The following is a 6,714-nucleotide window of genomic DNA, read 5'->3' on the forward strand; positions in this document are numbered from 1 at the left end:
GTAGCAAAAGTAACTTGAGTTTTAATGTAAGCAAAAATAACGGTTGAGATTGTAATTTTAATGTTTATCAAAGTTTTACATTTTTCAAAGTGTCTAATATACCTTTTGTTGGATTTTTATTAGTTGTTGAATTTTTTAAAAATTGCTAACAGTAGATAGAATTCTCAGGAATGGGATTATAATGGGTTTCTTATAGGTAATGCTCTCCTGTTTTGTTTTAAAAGAGAATATATATCTTGTGTTAATAAACAGTTTGTATGTGTTGATCCCTCATATTGACATATTTAATATAATATAGTATGAACTGATTAATATACCATTGTCTATAAAGATGCCAAAATTTTGTTGTTTTAAAAAAAAAAAACACCTTAAACAAATTACTATGCTAATGGAGAGGAACTGTGGGATGGAGCACAAAAAAGCTCAAGACATCTATTTGCGACTGCCTACTTGACATTTTGAGAGGTATATTATTGGCATCCCAAAGATAATATTCCAAAAATCAAACTCACTATTTTCTCTACCAACCTGTCCCTAGTCTTCCAGTAGTATCATCATTTTTTTATACTATCAGCACCAAAAGTCCTAATATATGTTTACAGCAACATTATTTATAATAGAAAGATATGGGAAGGATCTAAGTGCCTGTTGATGGGTAAATGGATAAAGGAGATGTGGTGTATATACATCTACATCTACATGTACATCATCTACATATACATATGTGTGTGTGTTTATGTTATATACAATAGAATATTACTCAGCCATAAAAAAAATGAAATCTTGCCATTTGCAATGACATGGATGGACTGAGAGGGTTTTATGTTAAGTGAAATAAGTCAGACATCTAGAGATCTTGACCTTCTCAGTCACCACTGTATTTAAGTGCCCAGAAGAGTGTCTCACACATTATAGGTGCTCAATAAATGTTTGTGAAATGAATGAATGGTCATTGTCCTTAAGAAACATTTGATTAAGAATTATTCAACAATACATACAAAGTAGAACACAGAAAAGGCCAAACGATTTTTGTCCCTTTTTTTTCTATTGTTAGACCTGCAGCCCTTGTTCAACCCTTCATTATTTTATTTTATTTTTATTATTTTTTATTTTTTAATATATGAAATTTACTGTCAAATTGGTTTCCATTCAACACCCAGTGCTCATCCCAAAAGGTGCCCTCCTCAATACCCATCACCCACCCTGCACTCCCTCCCACCCCCCATCAACCCTCAGTTTGTTCTCAGTTTTTAACAGTCTCTTATGCTTTGGCTCTCTCCCACTCTAACCTCTTTTTTTTTTTTTTCTTTCCTTCTCCTCCCCCATGGGTTTCTGTTACGTTTCTCAGGATCCACATAAGAGTGAAACCATATGGTATCTGTCTTTCTCTGTATGGCTTATTTCACTTAGCATCACACTCTCCAGTTCCATCCACGTTGCTACAAAAGGCCATATTTCATTTTTTCTCATTGCCACGTAGTATTCCATTGTGTATATAAACCACAATTTCTTTATCCATTCATCAGTTGATGGACATTTAGGCTCTTTCCATAATTTGGCTATTGTTGAGAGTGCTGCTATAAACATTGGGGTACAAGTGCCCCTATGCATCAGGACTCCTGTATCCCTTGGATAAATTCCTAGCAGTGCTATTGCTGGGTCATAGGGTAGGTCTATTTTTAATTTTCTGAGGAACCTCCACACTGCTTTCCAGAGTGGCTGCACCAATTTGCATTCCCACCAACAGTGCAAGAGGGTTCCCGTTTCTCCACATCCTCTCCAGCATCTATAGTCTCCTGATTTCTTCATTTTGGCCACTCTGACTGGCGTGAGGTGGTATCTGAGTGTGGTTTTGATTTGTATTTCCCTGATAAGGAGCGACGTTGAACATCTTTTCATGTGCCTGTTGGCCATCCGGATGTCTTCTTTAGAGAAGTGTCTATTCATGTTTTCTGCCCATTTCTTCACTGGGTTATTTGTTTTTCGGGTGTGGAGTTTGATGAGCTCTTTATAGATTTTGGATACTAGCCCTTTGTCCGATGTGTCATTTGCAAATATCTTTTCCCATTCCGTTGGTTGCCTTTTAGTTTTGTTGGTTGTTTCCTTTGCTGTACAGAAGCTTTTTATCTTCATAAAGTCCCAGTAATTCACTTTTGCTTTTAATTCCCTTGCCTTTGGGGATGTGCCGAGTAAGAGATTGCTACGGCTGAGGTCAGAGAGGTCTTTTCCTGCTTTCTCCTCTAAGGTTTTGATGGTTTCCTGTCTCACATTCAGGTCCTTTATCCATTTTGAGTTTATTTTTGTGAATGGTGTGAGAAAGTGGTCTAGTTTCAACCTTCTGCATGTTGCTGTCCAGTTCTCCCAGCACCATTTGTTAAAGAGACTGTCTTTTTTCCATTGGATGTTCTTTCCTGCTTTGTCAAAGATGAGCCGGCCATACGTTTGTGGGTCTAGTTCTGGGGTATCTATTCTATTCCATTGGTCTATGTGTCTGTTTTTGTGCCAATACTATGCTGTCTTGATGATGACAGCTTTGTAGTAGAGGCTAAAGTCTGGGATTGTGATGCCTCCTGCTTTGGTCTTCTTCTTCAAAATTACTTTGGCTATTCGGGGCCTTTTGTGGTTCCATATGAATTTTAATATTGCTTGTTCTAGTTTCGAGAAGAATGCTCGTGCAATTTTGATTGGGATTGCATTGAATGTGTAGATAGCTTTGGGTAGTATTGACATTTTGACAATATTTATTCTTCTAATCCATGAGCAGGGAATGTCTTTCCATTTCTTTAAATCTTCTTCAATTACCTTCGTAAGCTTTCTATAGTTTTCAGCATACAGATCTTTTACAGCTTTGGTTAGATTTATCCCTAGGTATTTTATGCTTCTTGGTGCAATTGTGAATGGGATCAGTTTCTTTATTTGTCTTTCTGTTGCTTCATTGTTAGTGTATAAGAATGCAACTGATTTCTGTACGTTGATTTTGTATCCTGCAACTTTGCTGAATTCATGTATCAGTTCTAGCAGACTTTTGGTGGAGTCTATCGGATTTTCCATGTATAATATCATGTCATCTGCAAAAAGCGAAAGCTTGACTTCATCTTTGCCAATTTTGATGCCTTTGATTTCCTTTTGTTGTCTGATTGCTGATGCTAGAACTTCCAGCACTATATTAAACAACAGCGGTGACAGTGGGCATCCCTGTCGTGTTCCTGATCTCAGGGAAAAAGCTCTCAGTTTTTCCCCGTGGAGGATGATGTTAGCTGTGGGCTTTTCATAAATGGCTTTTATGATCTTTAAGTATGTTCCTTCTATCCCGACTTTCTCAAGGGTTTTTATTAAGAAAGGGTGCTGGATTTTGTCAAAGGCCTTTTCTGCATCGATTGACAGGATCATATGGTTCTTCTCTTTTTTTTTGTTAATGTGATGTATCGCGTTGATCGATTTGCGAATGTTGAACCAGGCCTGCATCCCAGGAATGAATCCCACTTGATCATGGTGAATAATTCTTTTTATATGCTGTTGAATTCGATTTGCTAGTATCTTATTGAGAATTTTTGCATCCATATTCATCAGAGATATTGGCCTGTAGTTCTCTTTTTTTACTGGGTCTCTGTCTGGTTTAGGAATCAAAGTAATACTGGCTTCATAGAATGAGTCTGGAAGTTTTCCTTCCCTTTCTATTTCTTGGAATAGCTTGAGAAGGATAGGTATTATCTCTGCTTTAAACGTCTGGTAGAACTCCCCTGGGAAGCCATCTGGTCCTGGACTCTTATTTGTTGGGAGATTTTTGATAACCGATTCCATTTCTTCGCTGGTTATGGGTCTGTTCAAGCTTTCTATTTCCTCCTGATTGAGTTTTGGAAGAGTGTGGGTGTTTAGGAATTTGTCCATTTCTTCCAGGTTGTCCAATTTGTTGGCATATAATTTTTCATAGTATTCCCTGCTAATTGTTTGTATCTCTGAGGGATTGGTTGTAATAATTCCATTTTCATTCATGATTGTATCTATTTGGGTCATCTCCCTTTTCTTTTTGAGAAGCCTGGCTAGAGGTTTGTCAATTTTGTTTATTTTTTCAAAAAACCAACTCTTGGTTTCGTTGATCTGCTCTACAGTTTTTTTTAGTTTCTATATTGTTTATTTCTGCTCTGATCTTTATTATTTCTCTTCTTCTGCTGGGTTTCGGCTGCCTTTGCTGTTCTGCTTCTATTTCCTTTAGGTGTGCTGTTAGATTTTGTATTTGGGATTTTTCTTGTTTCTTGAGATAGGCCTGGATTGCAATGTATTTTCCTCTCAGGACTGCCTTCGCTGCATCCCAAAGCGTTTGGATTGTTGTATTTTCATTTTCGTTTGTTTCCATATATTTTTTAATTTCTTCTCTAATTGCCTGGTTGACCCATTCATTCGTTAGTAGGGTGTTCTTTAACCTCCATGCTTTTGGAGGTTTTCCAGACTTTTTCCTGTGGTTGATTTCAAGCTTCATAGCATTGTGGTCTGAAAGTATGCATGGTATAATTTCAATTCTTGTAAACTTACGAAGGGCTGTTTTGTGACCCAGTATATGATCTATCTTGGAGAATGTTCCATGTGCACTCGAGAAGAAAGTATATTCTGTTGCTTTGGGATGCAGAGTTCTAAATATAAATGTCAAGTCCATCTGATCCAATGTATCATTCAGGGCCCTTGTTTCTTTATTGACTGTGTGTCTTGATGATCTATCCATTTCTGTAAGTGGGGTGTTAAAGTCCCCTGCAATGACCACATTCTTATCAATAAGGTTGCTTATGTTTATGAGTAATTGTTTTATATATCTGGGGGCTCCGGTACTCGGCGCATAGACATTTATAATTGTTAGCTCTTCCTGATGGATAGACCCTGTAATTATTATATAATGCCCTTCTTCATCTCTTGTTACAGCCTTTAATTTAAAGTCTAGTTTGTCTGATATAAGTATGGCTACTCCAGCTTTCTTTTGGCTTCCAGGAGCATGATAAATAGTTCTCCATCCCCTCACTCTCAATCTAAAGGTGTCCTCAGATCTAAAATGAGTCTCTTGTAGACAGCAAATAGATGGGTCTTGTTTTTTTATCCATTCTGATACTCTATGTCTTTTGGTTGGCGCATTTAATCCATTTACATTCAGTGTTATTATAGAAAGATACGGGTTTAGAGTCATTGTGATGTCTGTATGTTTTATGCTTGTAGTGATGTCTCTGGTACTTTGTCTCACAGGATCCCCCTTAGGATCTCTTGTAGGGCTGGTTTCGTGGTGACAAATTCCTTCAGTTTTTGTTTGTTTGGGAAGACCTTTATCTCTCCTTCTATTCTAAATGACAGACTTGCTGGATAAAGGATTCTCGGCTGCATATTTTTCCTGTTTAGCACACTGAAGATATCGTGCCAAGCCTTTCTGGCCTGCCAAGTTTCAAAGGAGAGATCAGTCACGAGTCTTGTAGGTCTCCCTTTATATGTGAGGGCACGTTTATCCCTTGCTGCTTTCAGAATTTTCTCTTTATCCTTGTATTTTGCCAGTTTCACTATGATATGTCGTGCAGAAGATCGATTCAAGTTACGTCTGAAGGGAGTTCTCTGTGCCTCTTGGATTTCAATGCCTTTTTCCTTCCCCAGTTCAGGGAAGTTCTCAGCTATAATTTGTTCAAGTACCCCTTCAGCACCTTTCCCTCTCTCTTCCTCCTCTGGGATACCAATTATGCGTATATTATTTCTTTTTAGTGTATCACTTAGTTCTCTAATTTTCCCCTCATACTCCTGGATTTTTTTATCTCTCTTTCTTTCAGCTTCCTCTTTCTCCATAACTTTATCTTCTAGTTCACTTATTCTCTCCTCTGCCTCTTCAATCCGAGCCGTCGTGGTTTCCATTTTGTTTTGCATTTCGTTTAAAGCGTTTTTCAGCTCCTCATGACTGTTCCTTAGTCCCTTGATCTCTGTGGCAAGAGATTCTCTGTTGTCCTGTATACTGTTTTCAAGCCCAGTGATTAATTTTATGACTATTATTCTAAATTCACTTTCTGTTATATTATTTAAATCCTTTTTGATCAGTTCATTAGCTGTTGTTATTTCCTGGAGATTCTTCTGAGGGGAATTCTTCCTTTTGGTCATTTTGGATAGTCCCTGGAGTGGTGAGGACCTGCAGGGCACTTCCCCTGTGCTGTGGTGTATAACTGGAGTTGGTGGGCGGGGCCGCAGTCCGACCCGATGTCTGCCCCCAGCCCACCGCTGGGGCCACAGTCAGACTGGTGTGTGCCTTCTCTTCCCCTCTCCTAGGGGCAGGATTCACTGTGGGGTGGCGTGGCCCGTCTGGGCTACTTGCACACTGCCAGGCTTGTGGTGCTGGGGATCTGGCATATTAGCTGGGGTGGGTAGGCAAGGTGCACGGGGGCAGGAGGGGCAGGCTTAGCTCGCTTCTCCTTAGGTGATCTACTTCAGGAGGGGCCCTGTGGCAGCGGGAGGGAGTCAGATCCGTTGCCGGAGGTTTGGCTCCGCACAAGCACAGAGTTGGGTGTTTGCGCGGAGCGAGCAAGTTCCTTGGCAGGAACTGGTTCCCTTTGGGATTTTGGCTGGGGGATGGGCGGGGGAGATGGCGCTGGCGAGCGCCTTTGTTCCCCGCCAAGCTGAGCTCTGCCGTCCGGGGGCTCAGCAGCTCTCCCTCCCTTTGTCCTCCAGCCTTCCCGCTTTCCGAGCAGAGCTGTTAACTTATGA

Source organism: Panthera onca, chromosome X (genome assembly GCF_046562875.1).
Source record: "Panthera onca isolate mPanOnc1 chromosome X, mPanOnc1 haplotype 2, whole genome shotgun sequence".
NCBI classification, from domain to species: domain Eukaryota; kingdom Metazoa; phylum Chordata; class Mammalia; order Carnivora; family Felidae; genus Panthera; species Panthera onca.